Below are 17,731 nucleotides of genomic sequence, written 5' to 3' on the forward strand. Positions count from 1 at the left end.
TATTTTGAGGAACAACATACACTTGGACCTGTCTGTTTGCTTCTGCAGCACACAGTGGTGGCCCCAGTGGCCTCTGCACCGCGAAACTGGCCTCCAACGCCCAGATTTATGATCCTGTTTCCTCTCCCAGTGTTGCGACCATCACCCGAATCCTGGCCTGTGAGGGACTGGCAACTTAGAATGACCAAGTGTCACGTGCTGCAAATCAATTATTTATCCGCCTGAGCCCAGCACACTGTGGATCCCTGCCAGCTCGCTGCCTTTCTCTTCATGGTGACAAGGAAGACTTTAACTACTCTTTAAGAGATGCTGGAACTCACCAATGAAGAAATGGTGCTGGCTTGCCAAATCCCTCAATGCTCACCTTTCCATCTTTCCTCACTGGCTAGCATACAAGGGAATCGTACGTATGACATTCTTTGGAAAAGGTCAGCCTACCTTGGATGGCTGCAAAATGAAGTGGCCTATGTTGACTTCTGCACTGAGCAACTGCCCCTATCCTTCACCAGCATCCCCTGCTGCCATATCACTCCCAGAGGCTGGCAGGGGAGGGCTGACTGGGGAACACTTTCCCTGTATAATGAGTGATTCACTTCTCTGCCCTCTCCCTACGCCCCACCCCAAACACCCATTCCATTTCCACGTATGGGCAGGGCATGGTTTGCCCCCATGACAACTTCCCTGTGTAAGGCATGACCCTCCTTTCTAGCCTTTCAAGGGACTACCAGAAAGAATATTATTGGCTGAGGGCTTGTCCTGGTGGCAACATTTCATCTGCTGTTGCTGCCTGTAGGCATTACCAGGTGCTAGCTGCCTGAAGGAGGGTTGCTTCAAGGAAACAAATGTGTGTAAAAGGAAACAAAATTGCCAGGGGTGATGGGGGCCACCTGAATTTCAACTTCCAATCATTACGAAAAATGATCCACCTACCAAGAAAGTACTGTTGACTTTCTTTCTCAATAGTACTGGAAAACATGGAATTTAGTGGTGGGTAAAGGGCTGCTACAATCTGAAATGAGTCCATTACAATATTACCAGCAGAGCTCTCACAAGTACACTAAAGGGCTAAATTAATTGGCTCAGGCTTAAGATGCTACCAGAGAAATGACAGTGGGGAGGGGCTGGGGGCGGGGGAAGATGTCTGCTGGCTTTGAAGTCATGCCTGGAATCAGGTGCATATGAAAAAGAAATTAGGGAGGAATAAACCTGTTCTCTTTATGAAAAACCAGAGAAGCCACTAGTTCTTACAACGTGCCCCCCAATTACCTATGACTTATAAAATTGCCTGCCTTGAAAACGTCTCCATGCTTATACAGTCTTATAGACCCTTCCACCAACCTTAGAATTAAATCACACACATGATCCACTTCCAACTGTTAATTAATCATGCCCATGAATTGTATATATAAAAGTCAGAGGGGGGAAATTGTGTCTTTTATTATTTCAAATGGAATTTTCCAGAAAAACACAAAGTACTTATTAAATTTTGGTCTAGACGAGTGGTCCTCAACAGGGCTAATTTTGTCCCAGAGGGGACATTTGGCAAGGTCTGGGGTAGGGGGATGTGGTGCTAATGGTGGCTAGTGGGTGGAGGCCAGGGATGCTGCTAAACATCTTAAGGTGCATGGGACAGTCCCCTGCAACAAGCAATTCTCTGGTCTAAAATGTCAACAGGGCCAAGGTGAGGAAACCATGCTCCAGATAAAGCCAAATATGCTTGGCCTTTAACATTTCTGCGAGGGAGACAGAATAAATGCAAGGAAGGTCAATTTCACACAACCATAGCACCGCAGATCCCTTTTTTGTTTAAAAAAAGGGAAAGGATCCCATTTTTTTGAAATCTAAGGAAGGTTTACATATATGTTGACTAACATATTTACTCCTTTTCCATATAAATGAAATACGTTCTCCATCTGAATCTAGGAACATTAATGAAATACTGTGATGATGGTGGGGGTAGGTATGGGATATTTTAAATGCCTATTTCATCAGTCTAAATGGGTGGAAATTAATATCTCATAAAATAAAATGATTATCTAGTTACGTTCCATACAAAATCAAAATCAATACACTGTATCTTACTTAACCTGCAATTAGAGTTTTAAAAAAACTAAAACAAGGAAATGCTATTCTTTCCCATTTTTTGCTAGCTGGGCACACATTTCTGAGCATGAGGCATTAAAAAACAAATAGGCAGACAAAAACGTTTTTTTAAAAAAACATATTTTTCTAGAGCACAAAAAGCTCCCTGAATCTTTCCTTGTATTTACTATAGATTCAATCATTCTTTAGTGAGCAAAACATGCAGCCCATTCTCTTGGTTATGCTTGCCTGGTTTTCCAAATGCCCTCAAAACTAGGATGATGAATCACATACTTTGGCCCCATTGTGCCAATTAATAGTAAGCAAAAGAATTCCACACAGCCAAGATAGGACTTTCTGCCTGGTTGTGTGTATGGGGGTGGGGAGGGATTCCTCAGCCAATTGCTTTCAGAGAATCTTAAGAACAGGTGTTTCAGTTCCCTAAAATTCCTTTCATCCTAGAACATTCTATGTGGTTCTGCATTGCCCCCACGTTGGGGATGGGCTTTGATCTGGAAAAACCTATGTTCCTACAGTCAGCCTGGAGCTTCCAGGCTTAAAGCATGAAGGAAAGAATGGCTGACAGCTACACCATTTCAACCCTTCCAGGCCTCCGTTTCTTTTTCTGAATTATAAGGGAAAAGTGGCCATATACACAAAGGCAAAAATAACAACAATAATAAAAACGCCCAAACACACCCAGTCTTGGCTGCCAGCATGGCCCGATTCTGCTGCTGAAAAAGAACAGTTGCTACAGTGCAGCTGGAGGAGCTTTTCCAGGGAACTGGTAATACCCTGGCTGTTAATGAATTATTTTTCGCCAGAATGTTGGATTCTTCCTGTGCGCCAGTAAACAGTCTGCTTCTGCCATGTGAAACAAAACCAACTCCTTCTGAGGAGCCCAAGGAGGTCAGCCAAGGGTCCCCTGTGAGGGCAGCCCCCTCAGGAGCCAGAGCCACAGGCGCCTGACCTGTAAATCACTGCAGTCCCCAGTTCATTATCCCATCCTTTTCCATCTATTCATGCCATGCCCAGTGCCCAGGGAAGGACCCAGGAATGATGTGATGTGATGATACCACAGTGCCAGCCAAAATCCTTCTTCTGCCTTCCCGAACTCTCCTTTAGCCAGTTTTCTTCATCTGCGGTGCTATGGTTGTGTGAAATTGACCTTCCTTGCATTTATTCTGTCTCCCTCGCAGAAATTTTATTTATGTCCTTGCTCTTGTTCTCATCAAGCTGTCAGGAAGTGACAGTGTGCATCCTCTTTTTTATTTTCTCTCCTTTAAGGCTGGCCCCGGCCCCAAATAACTCACTCTCAGCATGAGGGTGTCTACTGGTGACATTACTCTCCAAGCACAAATCCCTGCAACAGATAGTACTTCAAGCTCCTACTAGAGCAGGTGTCAAGGAATTCTCTGATGGACGAGGACACTGGCCTGAGGTGGGTGGGGTCGAGGAAAGGAAAGGAGTCATTTCATTCAAGCCAGTCCTGCCTGTGCTCCTTCTGCCTTGCTCATTCTATTGGGTTTCTGGGTCCCACATTCCTCATAGAGCATGAGACTGAGCCAACATGCTCATGGGTAGGTTCCATGGGGAACCCCCATCATGGCACCTGAGCTACTGAAAATCAAAATCGCTTGATGCCAGACTGCTGTGGCTACTGACTCAGCCCCCTGCCTCCCACCTGCCATCGAGATGGAGAGCGTGTGTGTCCCCAGAACATCTGGAGGCTGAAGTCACGAGGTTGGTTAGTTTGCTCCAGAGCAGCTCTGTCTAATAGAAATGTTTACGTAATTTAAAATTTTTTGTAGGCACATTTAAAAAAATTTAAAAAGCCAGTAATTTTAATACTCTATCATATTTAACTAATATATTCAAAATATTATCATTTCACCATGTAATCAATGCAAAGATTATTAATGAGCTATTTTGTATTTTTTTTATTAAGTCATAGAAATCCCATGCATCTGTTATATTTAGTGCACATCCTAATTTGGACCAACCACTTTTCAAGCACTCCATGGCTGCATGTGGCTAGTGGCTAGTGTGTGGGACAGTGCAGACATGCAACATTTCCATCATCATAGAAAGTTTTATTAGACAGTGCTGTGCCGAAAGACAAAAAAGTTGTGGGAAGAGGAATGACAGGTGTGAGCAGAGTGTGCCCCAAAGTTCTCTAAAATTACTGAGTTGTTGGAGCTAATTACAGCAGAAATTGGAATTACAAGGATTGGGATGTTCAAGGAGCCCAGCCCTATGTCTAAGTAGAAATTAAAATGGGCTTTTTATGAAAGGCCCTGGGACCATGCATAGTCTGAATGTGTGTGTCCCCTCCAAATTCCTATGTTGAAATCCTAATTCCCAACGTGATAGTATTAAGAGGTGAGGCATTTATTTGGTGATTAGATCGTGAAAGTGGAGCCTTCATGAATGGGATGAGTGCCCTTGTAAAAGAAGCCCCAGAGAACTCACTTGCCCCTTCCACCATGTGAGGGCACAGCAAGAAGATACCGATACCATCTCTGAACCAGGAAAAAAAAAGCCCTCATCAGACACTGAATCTGCCGAAATCTTGATCTTTGACTTCCCATCCTCCAGAACGGTGAGAAATATGTTTCTATCATTTATAAGTCACCCAGCCTATTTTGTTATAGCAGCCCAGATGGACGAAGGCAGACCATGCTCATGTTTTGGGGTGCTGCCCCACAGCAGCGGGAAGGCCAGCAAGTATGATCATGGCTCAAGACATCTGCTGGCTAAGCCGCCTCCATCTTAGCTGTTCTGGTCTGTTCAGGGCAGAGGCTGGGAGAGAAGAACACCAAAATCATGTACTTCTTCCAATAACAATTCTGGGTTTGAATCTAATTTGGTGAAGCAGATACAGAAACGTGATCAAATTATGTGCGCCTGTGTCTGTGTGTGCATGTGTGTTCGTGTGTGTGTTCTTGGTAGGAGAGAGGAGGGTCATGTGTGAACTCCAGAAGTACTAACCTGGCCACCAAAATCAGCTTCTCACCAGCTGCCATCAGAGGACAGGGAAGTGGCAGACTCAAGAGGCTCATCAAACATTGTGAGCCAGGAGGAAAGGCCTTGAGTCTGGAAAGAATGAGATGATGGGCACCCAGACAGACGATCAGGTGGGAGGGAGAAGTGGTAATCAGAGGCATTCTCCAAAGACAAGAGCTGCCAACTCTACGGCAAGGATGTCACCCTGATCCCCAAATCAAGCTTAATTCAGAATCCTATGCAGGCATTTGAGTGAGGGAAGAGTGCAATTAGCCATCTTTCCCCCTCATTCTCTGAGGTCTCCCTCATATTCTGATCAGGGAGGCAGCATTCATGTGCACCTCATACATAGATTCAAAGCCCAGTTCCCTGGGTGGCACCAGAATTTCTAGGAGGTTACAGACTACCACCTGGTTGGAAGGGGGCTATGGGGGCTTGTTAATGATACATTTGCATAGCAAGTCCCCTCCTCATTTTCCTATAGAGTGTTTGTTTATTTGAGACAGTTAGTAGTCAAAAATACCTCACCCACCCTTTGGTCCCATCATGGACTTTGAATTAGTTGCTTAACATTTCTGAGCCTCAGTTTCCTCACCTACAAGATGGGAATAATCTTGCCGATCTCCCATGGATTTTGTAAAGATTAAACTGGGGCTTATCAGCACGGAGCTACCAAGGGCTAAAACTGGAATATGACACCAGGAACTTCAGGTTCCCAACCAAACATACAAATCTCTGGATCTCTCCTTGCTGGGTCTCCCTTAACAATGATTTACAGCCCCCTCCCCACTGTCGTTCACTCCATCATTTAGTCACTCAATTCTCATTTATTAAGCAACAGTTGGGTGGTAGGGACTCCAAGATGAAAAGGCACAGTCTGTCCATCTGACATGTCCATCTGACATTTCAGATCTATCTACTTGGCACATAAGTATGCACTGTGGGTGACTGGGCTGCCCACTGGTAGGCTTCCACCTTCCCCCCAACCCCCACCAATTGGGTACCAGATTTTGCCAAGGTGGAGGGGCCGAAAGATCCAGTAGGAAGAGATCCAGAGATTTGTATGTTTGGTTACGGGCCTGAAGTTCCTGGTGTAATATTCCAGTTTTAATCCTTCGTGGTCCCATGTTGACAAGTCCCACTTTAATCTTTACAACGTCCATGTGAGATGGGAAAGATTATTCCCATCTCGTAGGTAAGGAAACTGAGGCTCAGACAGGTTAAGAGAAATAAATAAGAGACCTGGAGCAGGGGAAGAGGGACATGTTGCCCTCTTAAATCATAACCACCAAAGTCTGAAATCAGATACACAACTGGAAATTCATCTGAGCCTCAGATTCCTTATCTGTAAAATAATTTTTCCATCACAGGGTGGCTGAGAAGGTTTACCACATGTGAAGTGCCTGGCAGACAGAGGCCAACAATACATGTTAGTTCCCTTCCAAATTTATTTCCCTCCACTACCATTCTCTCCAAACTTCTAAGCTTAGGGGAGAAGCCAGAGAACAGACGTTTCCTATTTTCTTATCATAAATTTGGATCACACTGTGCAGGGCTTTCTGTACATCCAGAATATCTCCATTCTGGGTCAATGGATTTGGTAGGCCAGTCCTATCCTCAGCTTCCGGGTCATTACAGCTAGAGCACTCCCAGCAACAGCTCCTCACACACCTTCCAGTCTTTGATTTTTCTTTCTTGTAATTCAGATGGTCCTGTCTCAGGGACTCTGTATTCTGGATACAAGATTCTGAAATGTATCTTACAGTTCTTCCCCAACTGCCCACCAAACCGAGTTCTCACCCCAGCGACCAGCATCACCTGGAAAACTGTCTTTTCATTTATTCCTCAGATGAACAGGTTTTCCTGGGCAAAACATCACCAATGGAGGTCTTACCATTTTTTCATCATAAAGGAACCCCCTTGGGTAGTTGAATGGTCCCCTGGGCTGGTGCCAAAGTAGTCACTATCCCCAAGTTCTAGTCTGACTTGGTTCACAGTGCCTGGGCTGCCCTGGGGATGCCTCTAGTGGGCATCTGTCAGGATGAGAAGCGAGTGTCCCTTTGAAGGAGACTGTGTGTATGTGGGGGTGTGGGGGCAGGTGGCTTCTCTGGGCTTGTAAGAGGCAGAGAAACTGGGATGCCACCAAGCTTACGATTCTCTGCCTTCCAGCCCACCCCTGGCTTCTCATGTTCCCATTTGAGAAGAAAACTAGCCTCCATACTGTCCCTTTCCATATTGTCCCCCCCACCTTGCCACCCCTCTACTGTAACAAAGGCATGTCCACACCACATTTTCAAAGTTATCACAAGTGTCTCGGTCTACCAACAACTAATTCTGATGACTCCAAAGGAGCAAGAGAGACATAAGGGAGACATCTAGAAAACGGTGGGAAAGATTCCCTGGGAAAAGCACAGAAAAGCTTGCCTGATGCATGTGAGGCTAAGAATTGTTTTCTCCCTACTGGCTGCTTTTCTCTCTGTTCTAAAGAGAAGCTTCCAAGAATCAGCTAAATAAAGGGATCACACCAGAGGATGCGAGATAATGCTAAACCAACAAAAACAAAGACCCAAATGAAACAGAGAGAGCCATGAGAATACGCGGTTATCAAAACTTTGTTTGGCCATATCTATTTATCATCGCTGCACACCCGGGCTCTGCGGAATATCATTCTGTTGATGTCACTTATCCTCAGCAAAATATTTACACATCCTTAAAAACGCCAGATGAGGGGGGCCGGGCCACGCACTGCCGAAAGCCGCCCCTCAAACCCCATCGCTGGGTTCTGAACAGCCCAGGACGTAAGGGCACGACGGTGGGTGGCACCAGCGGGCACAGGTGAGAGCTACCAACAGTTCCGGGAACACGGTCACCCAGACGCTGCGCCGTGCCCTGCCCACCTTTCCTCTACCTGACTCTGCAAGCAGCAGCCACATACCCGATATGGTGTCGGCGCCTCCTTGTCCTCCTCTCCTGCCTTTTTCATTGATTAAGTTATCAAACCATTGTTAAAGCTGGGTTGCTTTTTCCTTGGAAAACTGGGCTAAATTCATTAAGCTTCCCTCTGCCACAAAAGGAATATTCATAAAAGTTTGGCAGGCAGAAAGGGAGACTGAGTGAGTGCCATGGTGTGGGTAACAATCCGCTCCTCCAAAGCCACCTTTTTCTTCCGTGCCCCATCCTCTCTCCATCCATCCGTCGTGCCCCAAACCTACTCCAGGGACTTCTGATAGGGAAACACAAAGCAGCAGCTGTTTGGCAACATTTCTGCCCCTCGCCAGCAACTGTGGTGGGATGCCATTTCCCCACCCAGGCGGAGCTTATCCTGAACAATAGTTGGGCTTTAAATGGCAAACAAGCAAACACACAGAGCACAACCCCAACCTCGAAAAAGCCACAGCGGAGAGAAGCAATAACTCCCTCCGCAGCAAAAGGCGCCACTGAAACGCACGCAAAAATGCAGCGAGAACGTTACTCAGTGCCTAACATGGCAGAAAGCCCGAGTTGGTGCGGCCACCCCAGGACTGGGCACTGGGGGGCACCGGGGCTCCTGGGGCGCCGACGCACACTCACCCGGCTCCGGGGGGATGCGGGGCTGGCCGCGCGTCACAAAGAGGAGCCCGGCGCAATCTGGCAAAACCCAACTTTCCACCAGGCTCGCCAGGGCCGCCAGATACGTCAACAGAATCCATCTTTCGAAGGGCCTGGAAGGCGCCGGGTTTTCTGGGCCGGGGCAGAACGGCAGATCCGGAGACTGCCCGGTGCGGTGCCCGGGCGCAGAGTCCGCCGTGCACCACCCTCTGCGCCCGGTGCCAGCGCGGGCGGCTGCCCGAAACCCACTTCGGGGCCCCCGCCCCGCCGGTCGGCGCCGCCTCCCCGGCAGTCCCCGGCCCCGCCGGCCAGTGCGCGGCGCCGGGGACAGGAGCGGGGCCCCGGCGCGCCACACGGGCGGCGGCTTCGGCCCGCGTCCCCGCCCCAGCCTGGCCCTCCCCGCCGGCCCCGGCCTCCGGGCGCCGTCCTGCCCCCGGGAGCAGGCCCCTCCCCGGGCGCCGGGCCCCGCCAGGCGCGCCCAGTCCGGCGCGCCCCCTGCGTCCCAGTGGCAGCTCCGCGGGGAGGGCGGGGGTGACCCCGGCCCGCACGGGGGCGCCGCGCCAGCTACCTCGCAATCGCGGCCGCCGCCTCCAGGAAGCCGCGGGGTGGTCGCGGGTGCGGGAACTCTCCGGTCTGGCCTCGCCGCCGGCCGCCTGAAGGGGGTGCGCCGCGGTGGGAGCCGCCGTCGCCGCTGTCACCGAGCCGCTGTCGCCGCCGCCGCTGCTGGTTGTGCGTGAGCGTGTGTACGCCTGTGTCCGGGCGAGTGTGTGTCTGCGTGCGGCGCCCGGCCTTTACTATATACACCAAGGGGTGGGAGGAGGCGGGGAAGGGGAGGGCTTGGGGGAGGCGGCGGAGGAGGGGGAGCAGGAGGGGGGCTAAAGGGTACCCGAGGAGGCGGCGGCGGAGGAGGGACAGGTGATCTCGCCCACGGGGAGGGCGTGGCCGTGGGCGGCGCGGGGTGCCAGGAGGAAGGGGTGTCCGGGGCGGGGAGGGGGACCTTGGGGGGAACGCCGGGGGAGGGCCTGAGGAGCTGGGACCCTACTGCCTCCCGGGGGGCTGGGGACCATTCCAGACCCCAGGATGGAGAAGAGCGAAGAACAGAGCCCAGGAGGGAGGAAGTGGCTGGCTGATGGAAGCGGGGGAGGTGGGAAGGGCCCAGCGATCACCCGAAAATGCCAATTGTGATACCGGTGAAAAAAATGCCAATTGTGATACCGGTGAAAGATGCTTCTCACAAGGTGGGAGATTAGGAAAGATCAAATTAGTCCACCTACATAATGTAATTTCCATCCAAGAGGTGATTCGTGTATAAATCTAACCTTTATTAAGCGCCTAGTGTTTGCCAGATACTGGGCTAAGAACTGGAGTTACAGGGACGGTGACTGTATGATTGCTGACCAGTAAATAAGTAGTAGGTGTCAGTTGTACTATTGATCATTTTAAAATTGAAAACAATAAATCCTTAGAATTCTTGAGACAGCCAAGGAAGCAACCAAATTAGTTTAATGATTCTCCAAAGATGTAAAGATTTTTTCTATTAATCAAAACAGGATGAAGATATTTGAGAGAGAATAGCAGAGCAGAAATTATTTAATCGGAGCACAGAACAAAATGAATCTAGCTGTTCTTGGCAGTCTCGAGCCCCCTGAAGTTCCAATACTATGTGTATTAACCATGACTTTCCTCTTATCAAATCTGAGTTTTATAACACAGTTTTTAATTAGTATGGGAGCCTGAACTTGTGTTTGAAAGGCTCTATTCTAACCATGTTGTGTTGCAAGCATAAGGTGGTAGTAACTGAGGCTGAATGATGACTGTGTTGAGCACTTTTGCCTTTGTGGACTCCTTCCTCCATAGAAAGATATTACAAATTACATTTTACAATTGCATTGGTGTAAAGATGAATATAATAGTATTATATATTAAAACAGTTTCTTCAACCTAAAAAACATTTTTTCTTCTGATTTTAAAAGAAATTAAAAGATTGATGTGGGTGCCTAAAAGTACCATGAGCCCCAGGCACTGTGTCTACTGTGCTTAAGAGAGAAGTCAGCCCTGGTAGTACCATTCCTTGATACTGAATTTCCTCTTTTGAAAAATAAGAGTTAAATTAAGGAGTACCCAGACCATACAGGGGTGGAAAGACACACAGTGCAAGTTTAAGAATTGATAATAATGAATATCAACAGAAAGTGTCAGTTTCTACTTGTTTCAGTCAGGTTTTGGGGAGTTTAAAATCAGCCCCAACTAATTAATGATACCTGTGGAAATATTTGTCTATGAATGTGTCTTCAATCATTTCAGTAACCAAAGACTTCCTCTATAGATCTCATAACTGTCCTAAGTTCTTGGATAAGGTATGTGAGGTCTCGGTTGCCAAGACCTAGTCTGAATACAACTAAAGACACAGCTGGGCAATTATAATTGGGCAAGTTCATGGATGAAAGATCCATAAAGGTTTTGTGTGTGTTGAGGGGGTATGTGTGTATAAGGTAGGGACTGATATCCTGGAAGGCAATTACTAGCCTATTTCTTTTGTTGGCCTCATCGCAACCCTGGGTTAATGTTTGATCCTCACTGGCAGTTGTGATTCATATTTGCTGCCCTTTGAGGTGCTTGTGTTTTCAGGAAAGATTATATTGATTCAGATTAATGCAGAAGAAATAGGCATCATGGCCCCCATTCCCAAAGAAATGTACAGTGGCACCCTTCTGCCTTTTCATCCTGGCTGCCCTTGCAAAGAGAAGAAAAAAAGGTTCATAAAGGGTAGGTCTGGATTTGTGTGTGCTTGTGGGGCGGTGCTTTGGGACAGAAATAGGACATTAATGTGGAATAATTTTGTTCATACAGTTAAAGGGGTGCCTAAGAAAATGGAGGGAAGAAGGAACATGCCAAAACAGCAGGAAAGAACAACCTCAAAATCTTCCAGGATGGGTCAGGATGATTTTTGAGATCTGTAATTGTAGTATTTGGTGATTTTAAATAAGTACCCAATAAATTTCCTATCCCAGATCTTATTCTTTTTATCCATATCCTGCTTCTCTAATACAGCATCTCCTTATAATCGAGTTTTCACATACTTGCCAGATGGGCGATTCGTTTGTTTATCCAATAAACATCTATTAAGCACCTACTAGCTGCCCAGTCACTGAGCTAAGGATGCGGGTTAGAGATATGGTGAATATGTGGTTTCTGACCGCAGTATGCTCACAGATTAATAAGAACTGTTAATAATACAATGTGACATTATGTGGTACATGGTGAGTTATAAAATAGGCTGGGTGAACACCCAAGGAGTAGGCCTATTCCTGCACTGGGAAGGAATAGGGAATGGCATGGGGCAGGGAAGTCAGAAAAGATTGCCAGAGATGTTGACAGTTGCTGAGCACTGAGAGATAAATAGAAGTTTCCAAAGTAAACAAAAGGCATTATAAATGAAGGGAACTGAAGCTGGGACACAGAACACTATTTAGAGGCTGCAGATATTTTGTAAGTCCAGAGTAGAGGCTGTGAGGAATAGTAGAGGAGGGGGAAAAGGAAGCTACAGGTCACTTGAGGTCCCTGGTCTGTCCTGTCAAGGAGCTTTTCCTTGTATTCAGTGAGAACCATTGAAAGGCTTTAATAAGCAAGGGAGTGACAAGGAAAGATTTGGATTGAGGAGTGATCACTCTGTTGGTTGGTGTGGAGGGCTGATCAGAGGGAGGTGAGATTGGCAGCAGGGAGACCAGATAAGAGAGGCTGTTGCAATGATTGGTCGTGCCAGCAGAGATGAAGAGTAGGAACTTGAATCAAGTGGTACTTGGGATGCTGAATCGACAAGGCTTGATGATGGAGGAAACAGGAGTAAGGGTGACTGACACCTGGTTTTCTGACTTGTGTGACAGAGTGGGTGGGGGCGTGGTCACTGAGATAGAGGTCCCTAGGAAGAGAAGCAGATTTGGGGCTGGCACTGACGAGTGTCATAGGTTCCCCCAGAAGCATATCCTGAGACAAGGATTCCAGTGCAGAAAGTTGATTTGGGAAGTGAAGGAAACACTGTAGGGGAGGAGGGAAGGGAGCCAGAGGGACGGCTGTCAATGGGAGGCATGTTCTCAAGGCCAGTTACCACTGTGAGCAACAGGAGCTTAATCCCACAGGCAAACTCTTGGACAGGATACAAAGCACCCACTCCAGAGGTGAAGAAGCTAGTTAAGAGCGGTCCAAGGGGTGCCGATTTTCTGGCAATTCCAACCTGCCACCCAGCATAGGCAGAAGTTCCTTCCCAAACACAGAGAGAAGATCCTGGCAGCTGGATGTCTGTGGAGCACATTGAAGTGGTAGCACCCAAGGGATATGAGTGGTGCATCATCAGTATCTGCTCCAGGGAGTTCTGTTTAGGACATCTCGAATTGGAGGTGCCTATTGATTAGCCACATAGAGATGTCCAGTAGGTATTTGAAAGAGCAGATCTGGAGTTCAAAATTTAAGTTGCAGACCAAGATTTTGGAGTTGTTAGGCCCCGGGTGTTGGTTGAACTGGGATTACTTGGTGAACTCTGTAGAAGACATATGTGAATTGGGCTGGTGGCTGAGCCCTTCACCCTGGGGTGCACCAACACAATCTGACCTCATCTTTATGAACATGTGGGTTTCTCAAGGGATTCCTGAAAGCCCTGAAATTGTAGATGTCAGTTTAATGCTCACCGGTGTGAATGCACCTGGGGAAATTGCCTATTGCTTTCAAGAGATTCTTAACGGGTCTATATTTTACTGAAGTGGAATAATGTATTTAGAATGGAAACTTTGTTTTACAAATGTTTTTGTGGTTAATAATATTTACTGGGTGATTGAGTGATTGAATGAGGCAGGCATTTGAAAACATAATTAAGGCAGAAGGAGGAGAAATGCTGAAGAAAATGCAAGGGATAACTGAAGCACAGAGGACTGAAATCAAACCCAGGTTTGGGGAAATAGGATGGAAAGCATTTAGAGAAACAGTCCGATGAGAATGACATTTTTACCTGAGGAATGTTCAGAGCTCATGAGGTGAGGGAAAGGTTTTGACTATTTGGATGGGACAGAGACATCTAGTGCGCTCTGCATGGAGGTAGGGAGTTTCAGTATTCTTCATTTGAGGACTTCCTATGAACTGTTTTATGCACTTTGGATAAAATTAGCAAAGACTGGATCAAAGGATATGTGAGTTGGTCCTTCAGTTAGGCAATCAATAAGTATATACTGAACAGCTATTACTTTAAAGTACTAAGCCACGTGCTAGAAAGTAAAGAATAATAAAGTACCATCCCCGCACTGCATCGAAGCCCCCCATTGTCCAGTTGTAGCTCTGTCTAGTCTCACAAGCAGTAAAGCATTGCATTTCATAGAGATTTTCGAGAAATTATCACGAGTAAGAAGCAGGCTCATTATAAAGGGCTTTGCTTGTGGCTGCTGTATTCTGTATTCTCCATTTTTCTTTCCTAACAGAACACTAATATTCAGACATCCATCCCTCTTCTGTGAAACCTATGTACCTTAGAATTTCATCTTATATTTAGGGTGGGTCTATTTGAGCTAAGAAAATTTGCATCCCTCCTGCTATAATTAGGACCAAATAAACGAGAGGAGAGATTTGCTGAGGATTTCCAGCTAAGTTCTGACTCTCTAGGAGAGCATCCCTCCCTCTCCCGATGGATGTGAGGCTAATGTAACTCCATTTGCAACTGGCAGCAAAAACATTATGCAGGTGACCACATAGTTGATCACCTAAACCAGGATGCTACTGAGGGTGAAAGGGGTTGCTATTAACAACTATGTCAGGGGAAGAGGCATAAACTGGGTCTTTCCAGTAAACCAGGATGGATGGTCACTGTTATGCTAGGAACCAGGCCTAGAAAGGAGCTGATGCTCAAGGCATCACAGCAAAAGTAGAGAAAGAACTTAGGACCGTGGCTAGGTTGTGGAACTACTAGAATAAGCAGTTCTAGAACCACCCAACCATGCGCTTCTGGTTATGTAAATTATTACACTGCTTTATAGGTTAAGCTTCTTTGAGTCAGGTCTCTATCACTTGTAATTTCATTGAAAGCATCCTAAGACATACATGCAGTAACTGGGTTATCTTTGTTTTGTTTTACCTCCAATTCTGGGGGTAAAGACCATTCTTGAGTCAAGCAATCTGACAAAAACAAGTGAAAGGAAGAAGTAGGTTACGGATTGTCATGGTAAACTGACTTTAAAGTCAAATGAAAGCGATAATCTAAACTAGAACGCGGGTGAAGGCCTTCTGTGCATGCGGCGGTTTCTGTTCTAGCCGCGCCTTCAAGGCACACTGCTGCCTCTGATGGAGGGCAAGACTCCTGTGCAAGGGGTCAGGATGGGGAACATCTATCCCCTGCTCTGTCACTGCTCTAAGTGGCTTCGAGTAAGCTGTCCTCTTCCTCTGGGACGTAGATGCCTCACACCAGTGGTTGCCATCCTTCCCCTAGCGTCTCATCTCTCTGAGTTGATGGTGCACATTGAGGGAGGCCTCGTGGCTTACACCTCCTGCAGATGCCACTTTAGTCCTCCTGGTGTGGGCAGCCTGCAGTAAGTAGTTGGTAAACTCACTGCTATCTCCCCTCCCACTTGGGCTTGCTCTCTTACTTCGAAGGAGTTGGAACAGCCACATCTCCTACAAGGATCATGACCGTCAAACACATCTTCCTTTTCGGTGTGGAGGGAGGATGTGGGCAGAGTGGGGTTGGGATTGGAGTCATGAGACTGTCACTTGAGGCCACCAGGGTTTGCCCAAATCCATGGAGAGCCCTGTACAAGCCACGTGAGAAGCCAGGCTGCACGAGACAGAGTAGGGTCCATGAAGGTCACCAAGGAAGGACCAGAACACAATTATAGCCCCAACAGAGAGTTGAAGTCAGGGCCATGAAATTATAAGGCAGGGGATGTCAGTGAAGTGAAAATTACACCCAGATTTGTTTTGGAGCAGTGAATTTTCTTGCTGGATGGGACACCTGTGCCAACTGTGGCATGAGAGTGGGTGAAATACTGGCACATCACAGACCAGGGGTAGGAGAGTTCAGAGATGACCCCTCACAACCCAGCCTTCGCATGCAGAACATGAGGCTCAGAGATGTTTGCATGGAATAACTGGATACAAACACACGCACACAAGCACATGCATGCATGTACACATGCACGTGTACACACACTCACATGCACCCACACACACCCGCACACACACGTAAACACACACATGCACACACATACACACCCCTTCGCACGTGCCAAGTCCTGTTCGCTTTCCAGGTATGAGACTCACCTTTTCCCCTCTTAGAAGTTCATTCACAAATGAGCCCGATTCATATCTGAGTGAGAAAGGAAAAATCGGCAAAATTGCCCTGGACTAATGAGGATTAACAAGCAGAACATTGTCCAAAACAGATCCTAAAAAGTAACTGCGCAGACACTCCAAGTCAGGAGTGTTATTGTTAAAAAGGACAATGGAGTGGCCCATAAATATCCTCAATTGCCCAAATCCACAGGCCCCTGGTGCCCGTCTCTGTGGTGAGTCCGAGATCTAGCTCTGCAGTGGTTGCTTGGGAGAAGAGCTAGTGAGGGCTTTCTCAGCCATCAAACCCATCAGCTTTTGGTAGGGATTAGTTCCCCCCAGAGACACAACCTGTTTGACCCGGCTCACATGCATTTCACGAACAAACAAGAGTGTGGTAGTCAGTTTCACAAATGATCTGTGCCACAACCTGCATCGCATGCTCCTGCTACCCTCAGCGTGTCCATGGCCTGTTAGGTCTGCTCCAATTCATGTGCTGCAAGTCTCCCCAGTGTAACTGGCAAGGGTTCTGTTACTATAAACTCAAGGAATAAAAGGAGTTGCCAGGTCATTCATTTTTGAACAGGACATCAATGTGTAGCACAAAAGAGACTTTAATAGTTTCATTTTTCTTCGCCTGGGAGAATTTCTCAAATTATAAAATTTTATGAATGGAACAATGTTACAGAAGAAGGAAAAGAGAGCAAGTGTAAAATCTCTCATGTCTAGGCTGGTTAGCATTTTTAATTGCCATTTTTGCATTTGTGGCCTCTTTGTGCCAAGTCAACACCTAATGCTCTCATAAGATCGCTTACCAGCAGCCCCTGCTCACCTTGGTCTCTTTCAAGAGAATTCCCTGATGCTCTTCACCCCTAGGATTATCCTTGCCCAATTTCTGAGCCAGACCACCAGTGTGTTGGGCCCCAGATGAGGCCTGCTTCTCTCTTCTAAGCTCCTCGTGTTCTTGAGGGGAGTATACTAGGCATCGCTCAGCCATGGAGCCTTAGCATTCACCAGTCATCATCCATGACCTCTTCCCACATTGGCCCCATTTATAGAACTAGGCTTCTGGGTCTGATTCTCTTCGTAGCTCTCAAAGCTTCCATTAGAAATGTGGCTTCCAATGCCATCCCTCCCCCCTCCCCCCTCCCCGTAATAGGCCCCGGTGTGTGATGGGAGTTATACCTGATATAAACGATGAGTTGATGGGTGCTGACGAGTTGATGGGTGCAGCACACTAACATGGCACAAGTATACATATGTAACAAACCTGCACATTGTGCACATGTACCCTAGAACTTAAAGTATAATAAAAAAATAAAAATAAAAATAAATAAATCTGCATTGTCCCAAAAAAAAAGAAAAAGGAAATGTGGCTCCACCACCCAGCCCAATTCACTAAAGTGTCTCCATCAATCTCTGATGTCCACATTTCTGTGCACATGGGAGAGAGTTGGTTTCTCATTCACTGACATCCTGCCTTAAAGGAATAATCCTCAAACTTAACAGGCACGTTTCATAAATAGTGGGCCACTACCATCTTGGATTTCTGTTTCACTCCATCTATTAGATGAGTCCTTGTTTTTTGAAGAATTATTATTTTAGAGGAAATAGAGGTGACATTTTGAAAGCTACACATTATTGCTTCAGAAAATATTCACAATTAATGTAGAAATACTGTAGAATACATATAATTTATTATTTTTAAATGAATGGTTCATTGTAATATTCATTAAAGATTAAATGTAAGTGT

The 17,731-nt window shown here is 46.8% G+C and overlaps 1 protein-coding gene across 2 annotated transcripts in view; it reads right to left on the reverse strand.

The window, feature by feature from the left end:
* Window positions 1–9,484, reverse strand: part of RAI2 (retinoic acid induced 2) — a 62,735-nt gene extending 53,251 nt beyond the window's left edge. Inside the window, exon 1 of one of the 2 annotated variants that reach the window (XM_050775264.1) lies at window positions 9,245–9,484. The gene's annotated coding sequence lies outside the window, so the exon portion shown is untranslated. Of the gene's footprint in view, window positions 1–8,658; window positions 9,055–9,244 lie in introns of those variants that run through there. The other variant, XM_050775265.1, reaches the window with a different exon arrangement.
* Between the last annotated feature and the right edge of the window lie 8,247 nt (window positions 9,485–17,731).

The sequence above is a fragment of the Macaca thibetana genome, chromosome X (assembly GCF_024542745.1).
Source record: "Macaca thibetana thibetana isolate TM-01 chromosome X, ASM2454274v1, whole genome shotgun sequence".
Lineage (NCBI taxonomy): Eukaryota > Metazoa > Chordata > Mammalia > Primates > Cercopithecidae > Macaca > Macaca thibetana.